This window comes from Aethalodelphis obliquidens, unplaced genomic scaffold (assembly GCF_003676395.1).
Source record: "Aethalodelphis obliquidens isolate GAN/ISIS:26980383/991018 unplaced genomic scaffold, ASM367639v1 scaffold4, whole genome shotgun sequence".
Taxonomy (NCBI): domain Eukaryota; kingdom Metazoa; phylum Chordata; class Mammalia; order Artiodactyla; family Delphinidae; genus Aethalodelphis; species Aethalodelphis obliquidens.
In genome coordinates this window covers 2,372,646-2,388,897 of record NW_020837948.1, presented here as the reverse complement: position 1 = coordinate 2,388,897, position 16,252 = coordinate 2,372,646, and the positions used below count along the sequence as shown (strand labels likewise).

The 16,252-nt window shown below is 43.6% G+C and overlaps 1 non-coding gene across 1 annotated transcript; it reads right to left on the bottom strand.

Moving 5' to 3' along the window:
- Window positions 1-15,276: 15,276 nt before the first annotated feature.
- On the bottom strand, window positions 15,277-15,348 carry TRNAC-GCA (transfer RNA cysteine (anticodon GCA)). Its single transcript has one exon. It is a non-coding gene; the product is annotated as a tRNA-Cys (tRNA).
- Between the last annotated feature and the right edge of the window lie 904 nt (window positions 15,349-16,252).

Below are 16,252 nucleotides of genomic sequence, written 5' to 3'. Positions count from 1 at the left end.
GGCAGAGAGGAATGAGTGATTGGGAAGGTGGCTTGGGAAACTAGGGTTGGGAATAGGGGCAAGAGAGTGCAGAATGATGTGATTGGACGAAAGATAAGAGTGTAGTTCTTGGGTAGATTCTGTGCCGCTGGATGACATAGTGGTGTATGTGTGTAGCAAGGATGTCTGGTATCCTCTAGATTTTTTCTTAAAGAAGTAAATTGTATGGCCACAGGTGGGGAATTCTTCCTCTTTACCCACCTTTTTCTTACCCCAGGGGAGTGGGGAGGGTAACTAACATTTATTGAGGGCTTACCTTATGACAGGTTCTGTACTTTTACATACATAATCGGGTTTAACCATTAAAACAGCTCTATGATATTGTATCATCCCAGTTTTACAGATGAAGAAAACGAAAGCTCAGAGAGTTTGCATCACTCTTCCAAGGAGAGTGTTTAGATTATAACCCAGCTCTGACTCCAAAACCCAGAGTTCTTAAACACTACATGAACATTTTCAACCTGTTTTGTTTTTAACCCTTTCATAGTAATATATGGTTTTACCAACTCCCTTGGGAATGTTTTGAACCCATTCTTTGGGTGTTATATAGAAGTGATTTTAAGTAAATCATGTTGTTTAGATTAACATGTATTATTAAAGATTGTATTCTAAATTCAACTTTATTGCAACATACTATACAATGCATGAAGGCAAAATTCTACTTTTTTCTTGTTTCATAAGTGTTGCACACTTTGTATTTGTTTTAAATTTATAATTTAAGAAAAAATGATTTGTTAGCAAATACAAAAATTACAGTATATCATACATCTACTCATGTGTATCTATGTATATATATTTGTATATATATACTGAATATAAACTGAATAAATACTGACACATAGAATGAAATGTAACTGTTTATGGCATTATAGATAGATAATGCTTTTATGACTTGTTTAGAATTCTTATATCTGCCCTTTAAAATGTTATTGTTTATTTTTATAATTGTCTATAATTTAATAGTTTTTGTTTTGTTTTTAAATAACAAGAAAATAGAGATGATTTCAATATGCTTTTGGCAAGCACTTATTTACAAACAACACATTTTTAGTGTAGCCAGTCTTTTGTCCCAATGAATGAAAAGATAAATTGGATATAATTGTCACACAATTTTTAAAAATAAATTTATTTATTTATTTATTTATTTTTGGCTATATTGGGCCTTTGTTGCTGTGCACGGGATCTTCTCTAATTGCGTCGAGCAGGGGCTACTCCTCGTTGTAGTGCGCGGGCTTCTCATTGTGGTGGCTTCTCTTGTTGCAGAGCACAGGCTCTAGGTGCATGGGCTTCAGTAGTTGTGGCACGTGGGCTCAGTAGTTGTGGTGCTCGGGCTTAATTGCTCCACGGCATGTGAGATCTTCCCAGACCAGGTATCGAACCCGTGTCCCCTGCCTTGGCAGGCAGATTCTGAACCACTGAGCCACCAGGGAAGCCCACTGTGGGTAAATTTTTAAAGTATATATGACTTAAAATAAAACACTACAACAGTCAAATCCACCACGGAGGCTTCCAGTGTTCAGCTGAGTAATACAGCTGACCCTTGAACAACATGGGTTAGAACTGTGAAGATCCACTTATATGCAGATTTTTTCAAAAAATACGTATACGTGGGCTTCCCTGGTCTGGGAAGATCCCACATGCTGTGGAGCAACTAAGCCCATGCACCACAACTACTGAGCCCATGTGCCACAACTACTGAAGCTCGTGCGCCTAGAGCCCGTGCTCCACAACAAGAGAAGCCACCACAATGAGAAGCCTGCGCACCGTAACGAAGAGTAGCCCCTGCTCTCTGCAACTAGAGAAAGCCCGCGCGCAGCAATGAAGACCCAACGCAGCCAAAAAAAAAAAGAAGTTATACTCAGATTTTTGACTGGGGGGCGGGGGCTGGCACTCCGAAATCCCATGTTGTTCAGATGTCAACTGTAAACTGTTTCATGTTCCTCTGATCACCAAGAACCACCTCACATTCATTCTTTCATTCACTCAAGACCCAAACTGTTTCCTTTTATCAGGAGAAAATATTTTAATAATTATCTTATTTGTTAAATGTTTAAAAAATGAAAGCCATAATCACCACCTTTAATGATGTGGACTGCCCCCCCCAACACGTTTGTGAACTCCTGATCTTTACTTCCTTGCCTTTCCAACACCACCAATCTCAGCCCAGTTCAAAGGTGTTTTATTTCCAAGCTGACATCAGTCCTCCTTTTACATTTCTTCTCTCTCCAGGGGTACAATGGTGGTAATAATGAGTTCTTTACTGGGAAGCAGTTGAGTGGAGAGCTGTAGAATGTGGGCCCTAAGCCATATTACCTAGGTTCAAGCCCTAACTCCACCATTACCAGTATTCCCAAGATCTTGAGAATATCATTTATTCTATGTGCTTTAGGTCATTCAATGATAAAATGAGGACCATAACAATAATTCCTGCTATTCAGTTGGGGTAAGAACTGAATGAGATAATCCATGTAATATAGTTAGAGCAATTGTTAACACAATGAGCACTGGATACATGTAAGATATTCTTGAACACTTACTCTCTGCTGGGATCTTTGCATATCAGATCACTAATTTGCAGGACAACCCTGCAAAGCAGTTTACAGGTATGATACATTTATATCAGATACAGTATATAAGTATGCTTATACATAACATACAGTATATAAGAACAGTTTAAAGAATAATACTAAGGGACTTCCTTGGTGGTCCAGTGCGTAAGACTGTGCTCCCAATGCAGAGACCCGAGTTCGATCCCTGGTCAGGGAACTAGATCCCACGTGCATGCCAAAACTGAGAGTTTGCATGCCCCAACTAAAAGATCCAGCATGCTGCAATGAAGACCCAGCGCAGCCAAAAAAGAAAGGGAGGGAAGGAAGGAAGGAAGAAAGGGAGGGAGGGAGGGAGGAAGGGAGGAAATTAAAAGAGCACACATGACCCACTACTTCGATTAAGAATAGAACAGGGCTTCCCTGGTGGCGCAGTGGTTGAGTCCCCCTTCCGATGCAGGGGACACGGGTTCATGCCCCGGTCCGGGAAGATCCCACATGCTGCGGAGCGACTGGGTCCGTGGGCCATGGCCACTAAGCCTGCGCGTCCAGAGCCTGTGCTCCGCAACGGGAGAGGCCACAACAGTGAGAGGCCCATGTACCGCAAAAAAAAAAAAGGAATAGAACATTACCAGTTCCTTAGCAACCTAAATGTCCATTGAAAGAGGAATGGATAAAGAGGATGTGGTACATATATACAATGGAATAAATTAGTCATAAAAAAGAACAAAATAATGCCATTTGCAGCAACATGGATGGACCTAGAGATTGTCATACTGAGTGAAGTAAGTCAGACACAGAAAGACAAATATCATATGATATCACTTATATGTGGAATCTAAAAAACGGATACAAAAATGAACTGACTTACAAAACAGAAGTAGAGTCACAAATGTAGAAAACAAACTTATGGTCACCAGGGGATAAGGGGAGAAGGGATAAGTTGGGAGATTGGGACTGACATATACACACTACTATATATAAAACAGATAGCTACTAATAAGAACCTGCCGTATAGCACAGGGAACTCTACTCAATGCTCTGTAATGGCCTATATAGGAAAAGAATCTAAAAATGGATATATGTATAACTGATTCACTTTGCTGTACACCTAAAACTAACACAACTTGTAAATCAACTATACACCAATAAAAAAAATTTGTTAAAGAATACCAGGGCTTCCCTGGTGGCGTAGTGGTTGAGAGTCCGCCTGCCGATGCAGGGGACACGGGTTCGTGCCCCGGTCCGGGAAGATCCCACATGCCACGGAGCGGCTAGGCCCGTGAACCATGGCCACTGAGCCTGCGTGTCCGGAGCTTGTGCTCCGCAACGGGAGAAGCCACAACAGTGAGAGGCCCGCGTACAGAAAAAAAAGAAAAAAAAAAAAAAGAACATTACCAGTTCTTTATTTTTATTTATTTATTTATAAAAAATTTTTTTAAACCAGAACACTTAATGCATGACTAGCCGTTGAAACCCATAAGATGAACTGTATGCTGCAACAGCTGCCCTCTTGGGTTTAGGTGTTGCTCCTTCACAGAATCCATGCCTGAATCCACAGCATACAATTTTTAGGTGCCTCATTCACTGGTCAAGGCGATATTTTGTCTTTTAGCCTTGGCACTCCATTATACTTTCTCTTCCTCTTGGCCAGGTAGCCACATTTGCCACAGGTTGACTTCTGAAGGTGGGAGGTGGCAAAATGTATGCACCTTACTGTGACGCTTTCTCAGTGATGACATCCCCTTCCTCACCTCTTCTGTGGCCAAGACCAAAGAGATTACCAGTTCTTTAGAAGCCCCTCCAGTGACACTATCCTTCCTCCTCCCCTCCCTTCCCTTTGCTCTTTCTCTTTTCCTTTCCTCCCTCTGTACATTCTTTCTTCCATTCTCCTCCTTTTAAAGAATTCCCTCTTTTTTTTTCTTTCCGCACTCTGCTATTTCACAGCTATGAAACCTAGAGCAACATACTTAATTCTTATGGACCTCAGTATCCTTATCTATAAAATGGGAATAATAAGAACAATACCTACCTTACAGGCTCGTGGTAAAATTTAATGAGATAGTGTTTGTGTGAAGGTTAAATGAGATAATCTATGTGAAACCTTAGCACAGACCTTGGCATATGGTTGGAAGTCAATAAATAGTTGTTTATATATTTATTATTATTTTAAAATCATTTCTTCTCTGATGGAAGAATTCTGTGGTATAATGGAAATAGGCCTTTGGAGTCATAGAGACCTGGGTTCAAATTGTGGTTCCATTATATACCAGCAGTGGCTTAATGAAAGTCACTAAACCTCTCCATCTATAAAATGGGGGTGATGATACTAATGGTCAGTAATTGACCACACAGGGTTGTTGTGAGGATCAGAAGAAATGACACATAAAGTACCCAGTAATCAGTTAAAACCTTTCCTTTCCTCTCTCCTTTTCTTCCTCTTTCTTTGATAAATTTTCTTCCCAACAGGGGTATTAAAAGCAGCTGTGTGCTTGTGCAGTTTCTCCTAAACTCTGGATTCAGCTCGGCAAGTGTTTAACAAGCACCCACTAGGTGGCTACAAACACCTTCCTGGCTGGTGTGCTGTTATGCCTAGGACACTAATCCCCTTTGAGAAAATGAAGTTCTAGGATCATCTCCATTCCTGGGTCTGGACCCCTGGGATAATTTTTTCAATAATTTCTAAAAAGAAGAAAGAATAAGAAGTTGCTGAATACAACTCTAGGCCCTAACCCCAAGCTTGTCACACACGACAGCTTCAGTAACAACTTTATCCAGTCATGTGCTGTCCCAACTAACATTCTCCAGCTGCCCTAGGGGTTTGTAATACAGTGAAGGTTGACACACCTGAGGCCTTTCCCAGAATAAACTCCATTGTCTTCTCCTACTATGATCCCAGCTCTGGCCAACAGATAGAGCCATTTCCTCCCTCCCTTCTCTTCAAACTGCCTAAGCAGAAAAGCTGTTGCTCAAAAGATGTGTGGTCCAGGAATGGGAGAACTGTGGCCATCACCAGACACCAGAGCTAAAGAAGGGTGAGGGCTGACTACTACCAGGAAGAATCTATTACATCTAAACTGGTGAGGACAGAAAGAACAGTCAGTTCCCATCAGGGTTTCAGCCCTACGGATATCTGGGACCGTTTAGTGTTTTGTTGGGGCTGGGAGAGGGCTGTCCTGTGCATTTTAAGATGTTTAACATCCCTAGCTGCTAGCCTCTAGATGCCAGTAGCATTCCCCTCCCCAACCAAAAATGCCTGTGACAACCAAAAATGTCTCAGACATTGCCAAACGTCCCCTGTGGGGCAGAATCACTCCTAGTTGAGAACCACTGGTTTGCAGCCACTAATAGTGTTGGGGCAATGGTCTATATAGAATAGACTCCTGGGGACCTTCAGGGGATGTACTCTGAGGGCCACCTGCCCTGACAGCCCAGTTTCCAATGCTTGGGAGTTGGGGGAAGGCCCTTAAAACAAGGAAACTAGCCCTCACCTGTTGAGTAAGAAAAGCTAAGGGGGTCACAAACAGAAGGGAAGAGAGCAAATGTGGAGTTGAAACCCTCATGGTTAGGATTAGACTGTGAGGTGTGGTTTATTTTTTTATTTTTAATTAATTATTTAATTATTTATTTAGTTATGGCTGCGTTGGGTCTTCGTTGCTGCGCGCGGGCTTTCTCTAGATGCAGCGAGCAGGCGCTACTCTTCGTTGTGGTGCGAGGGCTTCTCCTTGCGGTGGCTTCTCTTAGTGCGGAGCACAGGCTCTAAGCGCGTGGGCTTCAGTAGTTGTGGCACGTGGGCTCAGTAGTTGTGGCACACGGGCTTAGTTGCTCCACGGCATGTGGGATCTTCCCAGACCAGGGCTCGAACCCGTGACCCCTGCATTGGCAGGCGGATTCTTAATCTCTGCGCCACCAGGGAAGTCCCTATTTTTTTTAAATATTTATTTTATTTATTTGGCTGCGCCGGGTCTTAGTTGCGGCAGGTGAGCTCCTTAGTTGTGGCATGCAAACTCCTAGCTGCAGCATGCACGTGGGATCCATTTCCCTGACCAGGGATTGAAACCGGGCTCCCTACATTGGGAGCATGGAGTCCCAACAACTGCGCCACCAGGGAAGTCCCCAGGTGTGGTTTATTTTAATCTCTAAAGATAAAGAAACTGAGGCTCAGCGATCAAGCAACTTGCCTAAGGTCAAACACCTAGGAAGTGATAGAACTAGATTTCAAACCCAGGACTATCTCCAAAGCCTTATGCTGCAACTCTGGGACTCCTGGAGCCTTATTTATGCATTCATTCATCCATCTGTTCATTTAACAACTACTTAGTTTCCACTATGTGCCAAGCTCTGGGAATAGAGTGATAAACAAGATAGTCAGTCCCTACATTCATGGACTGTGTTGTCTAATGGGAGATAAAAATGACAAAGAAACAATCATACAAGGAATTAGTCAACAACAGTTATAAGAGCAGTGAAGGAAACACTTAGGGAACTAGACCTGTGCTAGACTATGGCCAAAGATGGCTCTAAGTCCTTCTATCCCTAGATACATGCCCTTTTACAAGGTGACTTTTCATCAAGAAGTGAGTCTATTTCTCTGCTGTTGAATTTGTGCTGGCCCTATGACTTTCTTTAACCTATCGGTAAAACAAATGCAGTAGAAGTGACATTATATGACTTCTGGGGACCTTCAAGGGATGTACTCTGAGGGCCACCTGCCCTGAAAGCCCAGTTTCCAATGCTTGAGAGTTGGAGGAGGCATCAAGGGACCTTACAGCTTCTACTCTCACCCTCTTGCTGCCCTGAAGCCACCATGTAAGGAAGTCCCAGGTTAGCCTCCTAGCTGTCTCAGGCATTCTAGCTGTCCCAGCTGTTTCCACCATTTTGGCTGAGGCTCCTTACAATGAGCAAGGCTATCTAGGAACAGCTAGCAGCCAGTCAACCCAACAACTGACAGCGGCTGCAGAGCTCACCCAGGCAAGACTGAGCCCAGTCAAACTGCAGAATCATGAGCAAATGGTTAAGGGAAGTTTGTTATCCAAAGACAGAAATCCAGTTGAAGGTCCTAACCTGATCTGGGGGTGGGGAGTGGGTCAGGGGAGGCTTCCTTGAAGACATAGGTTCAAGCTGAGACCTGGAGAATAAGTGGGAGTCAGCCTGGTAGAGCATGGGGGAAGAGTATCCAGGCAGCAGAGACCACCATTTGAAGGCCTTGAGCTAAAAATGGAACTGTGTTTGTCTGAGGTCCTACGCAGGGAATGGTGGCACGAGATGGTCTAAAGAGAGAGGCAAGCCCAGCATTGCAGGCAATGACCAGTGAGTGAAGTGCTTTACTTACCACCCACCACCCATCTCCATCTCCATCCTGGACCGACTTTTTATCACATTCTGAATACATCCATGGGCTGTGTCAAGCATGTAAATTTCATCCACTGTGTATGTCAAAGAATTAAAAAGTTGAAAATACAGATGCACATTAACCTGCCTCCCAGAAGCTTGCAAAAGGTTGAGTCACAGTCTTCTGGGGATGAATGATATGAAGATGACAAGGCAGCCTGAGCACATGGTAAAAAATGTATTTTTAATAGCTGCGATGACCGTCTAAGCTATTATGGCCCCATCTTCACTGATCTCAGCTCATACTTAAATAGAAATTTACTTGAAAAGCCCTTTCTTTGTATAATGGGAAGGCAGGCTTGTCCAATTCCATTTCCCCAAGGTAATAGCTCCAGGATGTAATGGGACGCCTCGCTACCAGCCCTGCTCATCGGGGGCTCAGAGCCTGGGTACCCCCCCTTCTCAGTGTTCTTTATCCCTATTACTCAATAAGGTCCCCCCTAAGGATGCCTCACCTCCAAGGTCAATGCTGAGAACTGTTAGGAGGAGGGAGAATTGACTGGGCTGATATCACTGTGTTGCTCATTCTCTGTGCGATGGGGGAAGATGATACAGCGGGAGCTCCTTCTGCAGGGGCAAAGAGCTAAGCCTGATCACAGCAGGCTTCCCATCAGGCAGGCTTCCCTCAGGACAACCACAGGACCCCACACCCAGGCTGTTCATTGGTTCCAACCACCCGAGGGAGGAGGGCAGGAGTGGGGTGGCTCTGTCCTTATCCAACCTAGCAACTCCTGCTTTCTCTCCTATCCCAAGAGGGTCCCACTGCGAAGCACTACAGAAGAGGGGATCATTCACATTCTTTTTTTTTTTTTTTTTTGCGGTACGCGGGCCTCTCACTGTTGTGGCCTCTCCCGTTGCGGAGCACAGGCTCCAGACGCACAGGCTCAGCGGCCATGGCTCACGGGCCCAGCCGCTCGGCGGCATGTGACATCCTCCCGGACCGGGGCATGAACCCGTGTCCCCTGCATTGGTAGGCGGACTCTCAACCACTGCGCCACCAGGGAAGCCCCAATTCACATTTTTTTCACTACAAAAGTGAATATTTACTTAGGATAATAAAATAAATCATACAAAATTACACATTAAAAAAAATGACAGGGATTTACTTGGCGATCCAGTGGTTTAAGGCTCCACGCTGCCATTGCAGGAGGCGCTTGTTCGATCCCAGATTGGGAAACTAAGATCCGCGTGCCGCGTAGTGCGGCCAAAAAAAAAAAAACAACTGACAAATCCCATAAGCATTACAAAATCCGAGGGGGGGGAAACATGTTTTTATTAATTAACTTCCTGACATACCTCCATAATACATTTTTTCCTACATTTTAGCCTGCAATTTTTTTTCTTTAAATTTGAACGCTTTCACTTTACCAACCCTGACTTACAAGAGCTTCCTTTTGTTTTTCGTGCTCTTGTTTTTTTTGTTAAGGTATAAGGTACATACAATAAAATGTGAAAAGTACCCATTTTCACATGTGAAAAGTAATTTGATCTTAAGTGTACAATTCAAGGTTTGTTTGTTTTTTATATATGCACACACTCATAAAACCACCACCCAGATCAAGGTAAAGAACATTTCTGACAGGTGTTTACTCTTAATCCAGTTCTATTACCAATACCTTTTTTTTTTAATTGACTGAGGTTCAGGTATTAGGCTATGAGCTTTATGAAACATGATATCATTTGATCCTCATAACAAATTACCACTATCATCTCCATTTTACAGATGAAGAAACTGAGGCTTCAAGAATTTAAATGCCTTGCAAAAGGTCACCCACAGAAGCAGGTGCCAATGTGGCACTCAAACCCGGATCTGCCAGACTCCAAGGCTCATGTGCCTAACCACTGCTATAGCAGGGGGCATCTACTGGCATCATTTCAAAGTAACCTACTGCCTCCCCCATTTTTGTTTTATTTTACTTATGTTCTCCAGGAACCTCTGGGCTTCCCTTTAAAACTTGGATGGAACAAGCTCCACTTTCAGCATACCCGCTCCTGTGAGCTCATTGCCTGGCTCCCACCCCCTGAGGAAGACATCAGAGGACCCTCTACCAGCCCACTGTTTCTGGCAGCACAGTGACCACTCCACTGAGCTTGCGGCCCCTCCTGAGAAAACAGCTCCATTCTCACACTTCCCAGGGTCCATGAGTGTAGAAAGCACAGCTCAGACCCGAGAATGCTCTTTATCTGGAGTTGGAATGGAAAAGTCACTCAGTCTTTGAACAAGTCCTGCTTCAGCCACTTCCTAATCAAGTAACCACGAGCAAGTTGTTTTATCTCATAGAATGAGAGTTTCCTCAACTGGAGTAGGAGGGTACTAAGAGAAGCTCGCTCATAAAGTTGTTCTGAGGATGAGATGAGATCATGCCATGCAGACAGTCATTACACAAAGATTGTTGCATTTCCAACAGGCAGGGGGTCCGGTGTCCCTTCACACTTGCCAGATTACCTGCTGGGTCCAGGTCAGGAAAGGATCAATCACAATAAAATTACAGAGTGGTGGCAAATAAAAATAAGAAGTAAGGGAGAAGAAGGGAGCCAGGAAGATGAAAGACCTGGGCAGAGAGAGGGTGAAGTACAAGCTGAGAGTCCTGAGCTGGCACCTCAGACTCAGGAAGGAGCCCTCCCTGGGGCAGCCTGGCACTGAGCATTTAGGCCTTCCCTGTCTTTGGATAGCCTCCCAGACAGCTCACAGCTTGCACCTGCCTACTCCAAGGCCCACCTGGTTGTTGGAGGCTAATGAAATCCCCCTTTCTCCCTTCCTTCCTGCTTTGCCCTCCAAGCTGAGGCTGGTCCCAAGCTGACCCAAATCCGGTAAACATATCTCCACGGTGTTGACCTCATGCTGAGGAGGCATCTGGCTCAGTCCCAGCTCTTTCTGCCAGGGGACACACAGAGACATGCATCCCATCCTCTAACACCCTCCCCCTGCGCCCCCCCTCAACACTCGCAACCTGGGCAAGAGAAATGCATCTTCTCTGCTGCCTCTCTAATTTGAGAAGGTAGACAAGAAGGCTAAACCCACTCCCACCTACACGGTCTGAAGAAGACTCATGAGTGCCCATTCGTAGAGCAGCACTAGGGGCCAGGGGACGAGGGTATGCACTTGCCCTAGCGCACTTGCCTTAGTAAGTGCTAACTGCTATGCCTAAATTTCTCTAACCCGTACAACCCTGGGAGAGAAGTGTTATTTCCTCCTTTTTACCCATGAGGAAACAGGGTCTGAAAAGTTAACAGTGTGGCACAAGGTCAGTGGGTGGCCAAGCCAGAATCCAAACTCAGGTTTATCTCTAAAACCTAGTTGCTTTAACTCATACATTTCGATCTAAATTAACTTTTTGTAGTAAATGCTAATGTTCCCAGCTCAGAGTTGAAAAAACTAAGTCTCAGAGAAATTTAGCAACTCACCTGCAATCACACAATTATTCCTTTGCCCCATAACTCTGCAATTACATGATGATACCTTTGCCCCATTAACTCTCATTTGCTAATCTCCTGCATCCCTGTTGACTGCCCTCATGGAGCCTGTCATTTCTTGCCTCAGGTTGGAGATGACTGGGTGAGCATCCTTCCTCCCAGTCTGCCACCCAAGGTGCCTAGTGAGTGCCTAGCTGTTGGCCTCCATGCTTAGTCAGTCCTTGCTACTTGAAATTGATCCCAAATGGCTGCCAGAGCCTCTCCTCAGCCTCTGCCTCTGAGGGTCCCTTGGGCCCAAAGAAGTGTGATGACCTCAGATTGGGCCAAAGGCAATAACAAGGAGCTGCCGGCATCAAGCCTGGGGTAGCAGACAGAAGGCCCCAGAGCAAGTCTGATTTAATCCTGTAATGGAAGGTGACTCAGATAAGGCTTTTATCAACCCTTCCTAGGCTGTGGGGAAAAAAGGACCACCCCAGAGTCATGGAGAGATGCTTTCCACTGTCCTAGGGCTGCCCAAGGGTCCCTGAAGGCCTGGCCCCACTGGAAGGACCAGGGGAAAGCAGAGGTATCAAGGGGCACTTGGAGGAATTTGTCTCAAATTTTCAGGACTGAGGGGACAGGAGGGAGAGGAGGAGACTTGGGAATTCATATGTTCAGGCAGAGAGGATATTAAACCCTAACACTTAAAATAATAACAATAACAATAATAACCGCTATAATTTATTAGGCATTGTACTAGGCTTTTAAATGCTTATGCAGTAGGTACCATTATCATCCTTATTATAGAAGAGAAAATCAGACTCAGGAAGGTAAGTCACACAGTTACTAAAACGGGAGAGCTGGGACTTCCACCTAAATCTGCCTGATTCCAATGCCCTCTGGCCTCACCATGACGCAAATGGATGGTACACAATCACTCTTACTCACACACATCTTCACTCCCGGAACCTTTGTTTGTCAGCACCTCAGGCACTTCGCCTCTTCCTGGAAGAATTCCAGGAAGCTTTATGTAACCACAAGCTGCAGCCTCCCCAACACCATAAAGGGGAGAAAATACAGGATAAAGCTAGGTGAGCTGACCAATCAGGAGCAGAAAGGCTACACAGCCCCCACCTCTGAACCCCCAGGGGCAGCCATACCAAAGGCAAAGTGGTATCTGGCCTTCTGCCAACTGCTTTCTCTGTCCCTCGCCCCCTCCCCCAGCCCTAAGCTCCCTACCCTCACTTCTCATTTTTTTTCCTAGATCAACTTTACTTTCCAAGCCCCTACTCCACTCATCTTGTTCATTCAGGAACACTTCTAAGTACTCATTGTTAGCAATAGACTAGGGATTCACCTCCCTTGCCAGAGAGAAACACATACAATGCAATATTAATAGCAATAATAGCTAACACTTACTGAGCACTTACTATATGCCAGTCACTTTTCTTTCAATTTGAGCTTGAAAATGCAGGCAGAACAAGCAGTAGCTTTTATGTCAATTACAAGGAGACTAAGTCAGACAAGGGGAGGGATCTAATGTTCCATAAGCTTTCTCTGCATGGAGGCCCAGTACCCTCAGGAGACAGAGGAGCATGGTAACAAAGATCATGGACTCTGGGCTCAGGCCACCTCGGGTCTGAGGTCAGCTCCATTACTGGCTAGCTATGGATTTGTAGACAAGCTAATTCTCTGAGTCTCAGTTTCTTCCTTGATAAAATGTAAATAATAGTACTTATCTCCTAAGGCTGTTGAGAGGATTAAAGAAATGATGTTTGTAAAGTGTTTAGCAAACTCCCTAACCCATAATAATCAATCAATTTTTAGCAATTATTATTACTTATTAAAATAGTGTTAGGATGAAATAGCTAAATTGCAAACTTTTTTAAAGCTCTTCAGACCTAAGCAGGATTTTTTTTTTTTTAATTGCATGGTTGTAGTTGATTGGACTTAAAACTACCGTGCTCCTTGGGACTAAGAGGTCAAGGGCTTTCCACATCATTCTGCCTGCTGCTTGGAAGCATACTTGGCAGGAGCTGTTGTAACAGAAGTGGTTTGGGGCAAGTACCTATAGATCTAATTATCTGGGCTTGAGCAGAAATTACCACTGGGAGAGCCGCAGGGGCAGCATTTTTGGATTTGTTTGCTTCATACATTAGTTTGCTAGAGCTGCCTAGCAAACTAATGTGGTAACAAAGTACTACAAAATGGGTGGCTTAACCAACAGAAATTCATTGCATCACAGTTCTGGAGGCTGGATGTCCAAAATCAAGGTTTGAGTAGAGTTGGTTCCCTCGACGGCTGTGAGAGAGAATCTGTTCCAGGCCTCTCCCCTAGCCGGTGGTTTGCTGGCCATCTTTGGTGTTCTTGGCTTATAGTATCACCACCTTGATCTCTGCCTTCACCTTCACACGACATTCTCCCTGTGCACTTGTCTATGTCCAGTTTTTGTCTTTTTATAAGGACATTAGAGGTACTGGATTTGAAGCCCACCCTTCTCCAGTTTGACCTCATCTTTTTTTTTTAATTGAGGTGTAGTTGATTTACAATGTTTCTGTAACAGCAAAGTGTACAGCAAAGTGATTCCGTAAGTTATTACAAGATATTGAATATAGGTCCCTGTGCTATACAGTAGGTCCTTGTTGCTTATCTATTTTATATTATATATACTAGTGTAGATCTATTAATCCCAAATTCCTAATTTGTCCTTGCCCCCCCCCTTTCCCCTTCGGTAACCATAGGTTTGTTTTCTGTGTCTGAGTCTATTTCTGTTTTGTAAATAAGTTCACTTGTATCAATTTTTTAGATTATACATATAAGTGAGATCATATATTTGTCTTTCTCTGTCTGACTTACTTCACTTAGTATGATCATCTTTAGGTCCATCCATATTGCTGCAAATACCATTACTTCATTCTTTTTTATGGCTGGGTAAAAATCCACTGTGTGCATGTGTGTATATATATATATATATATATATATATATATATATATATATATATATAAAAAACACATCTTCTTTAGCCATTCATCTGTAGATGGACATTTAGTTTGCTTCCATGTCTTGGCTATTGTAGTCCTCATCTTAACCATATCTGAAATGGCCCTGTTTCCAACTAAGGTCACCTTCTGAGGTACTGGAGGTTAGGATTTCAACATATAAATTTGGGGGGATGGTGCAATTCAACCCATATCATGTTAGAATTTCTTGACTAAGCTCATGACTTTAAACTCTGGAAAAAAATTTAAGAATTTGTGGGCGTTCATGTTGACCCTCTAAGTCCATGAACCCCTCCTCTCCACCCTTCTCATCTACCTACTTTTCAATACTTCTACCCCAGAATTAGAGTCCTCTTCAAAATCACCATTTTACTTTCCAAAGCTTTCAAACTCCTTTTCAGTGTGTGATGACCATACTGAGGGCTCAGTAATTATCCAAAAATTACTTGTCGAATAGGCACTAAGCTCTATTGATTGCTCCACAGCAATCAAGACCCAGTACCTACTCTCACAAAGCTACTGAGTAGATAGCAGAGCATTTACTTTAATTTTAATTTAATTTTAGAGCATTTTCCTTTTTTAAAAAATAAATTTTATTTATTTATTTATGGCTGCTTTGGGTCCTTGTTGCTGCACGTGGCCTTTCTATAGTTGCAGCGAGCGGAGGCTACTCTTCATTGCAGTGCGCAGGCTTCTCATTGTGATGGCTTCTCTTGTTGCGGAGCACAGGCTCTAGGCACGTGGGCTTCAGTAGTTGTGGCACGTGGGCTCAGTAGTTGTGGCACGCAGGCTTAGTTGCTCCATGGCATGTGGGATCTTCTTGGACCAGGACTCAAACCCATGTCCCCTGCATTGGCAGGCGGATTCTTAACCACTGAACCACCAGTGAAGCTCAGAAAAGTAGACAAGGGGGCACCTGGATTTGAACAGGGGACCTCTTGATCTGCAGTCAAATGCTCTACCACTGAGCTATACCTCCTCTCATTTTCCTTTAAAATCTGGCTCCAGCACCAACTTTTGTCACATTTTCATAATCATTGTAGCTAATAAAACATTTATGGATTTTAATCTGTATGCCAGGCAGCAGGCAAAGAATTTACATTCACTACTTCATTTAATACTTGGATCAATGATATGAAGTGGGTACATTATTGTCCCCACTTTACTGACGGGGATAATAGACATTTATAATTATATACTCTCAGATAGCTTTTCCCTGTTTATTTTTTTTACAATTTTCTTTCTTTTTTTTTTTTTTTTGGCCACACCATGCGGCTTAGTTCCCCAACCAGGGATTGAACCCAGGCCCTCAGCAGTGAAAGTGTGAAGTCCTAACGACTGGACCGCCAGGGAATTGCCTTCCCTGTTTCTTTAATTAGCTCAGTGTAAGTCCTCTAACCCCACCCATCCTTAGGTCCTCAATATCCCTTTAGACAAAGTGAGAGAGTGGCATGGACATATATACACTACCAAACGTAAAATAGATAGCTAGTGGGAAGCAGACGCATAGCACAGGGAGATCAGCTCGGTGGTTTGTGACCACATAGAGGGGTGGGATAGGGAGGGTGGGAGGGAGGGAGACGCAAGAGGGAAGAGATATGGGAACATATGTGTATGTATAACTGATTCACTATGTTATAAAGCAGAAACTAACACACCATTGTAAAGCAATTATACTCCAATAAAGATGTAAAAAAAAAAATCCCTTTTGAAACTACATGATCATATAATACAATTTTTTTGAGAACTTCCAGGTGCTGTTGCAAATCAAACATTTTGAGCCTTTCCATATAATGACAAAATATTCAAGAAAACATGGGGGAAAAAAGTTTCTCAACTAGTTTGTTGATAATTTGATTCATAACTGGTTTTACTGATTTGTG